The following is a 697-nucleotide window of genomic DNA, read 5'->3' as shown; positions in this document are numbered from 1 at the left end:
TGACTATGGTGGATGCAAAATTGATAGAAAAAGTACAAGTGGAATATGTCACTTTCTAGGGAAATCATTAGTAACTTGGGGTAGTAAGAAGAAAAATACAGTTGCCCTATCCTCAACAGAAGCTGAATATATAACAGCTAGTTTGTGTTGCACATAAGTTTTATGGATTAAGCATCAACTAGAAGATTATGGCATGCATCTAGAAAAAATTCCAATCAAGTGTGATAACACGAGTACAATAGCCTTATAAAAAATCCCGTATTCCATGTAAGAACCAAACATATTGAAATCAAACATCATTTATTAACGGATCATGTTCAAAAAGAAGATATCACAATAGAATTCATAGATACAAATAATCAAATCGCTGATATCTTTACCAAACCATTGGATAACAAAAAGTTTAAACATTTTAGATCATGCCTTAATTTGTTGGAAATCAAGTTTTAGTTTTTCTTCAATCAAAATTTGATTCAAAGTGTTTTTGCTTAAAGAAGTTTCGAAACATATTTTTCAAGTTTCGAAACATGTGTTGTATCGAGTAAACCATGTTTCGAAACACCATATCTTTTTATTTCGAAACACTCTTTCCAAAGAGTTGTATTTCGAAACATGTTGTCCCATGTTTCAAAACTTGTTATCCAGAGAGCGTTATTTCGAAACATACTTGATCTATGTTTTGAAACCTTATTTCCAG

Source organism: Diospyros lotus, chromosome 8 (assembly GCF_014633365.1).
Source record: "Diospyros lotus cultivar Yz01 chromosome 8, ASM1463336v1, whole genome shotgun sequence".
Taxonomy (NCBI): Eukaryota; Viridiplantae; Streptophyta; class Magnoliopsida; order Ericales; family Ebenaceae; genus Diospyros; species Diospyros lotus.
This window is presented reverse-complemented; position numbering follows the sequence as displayed.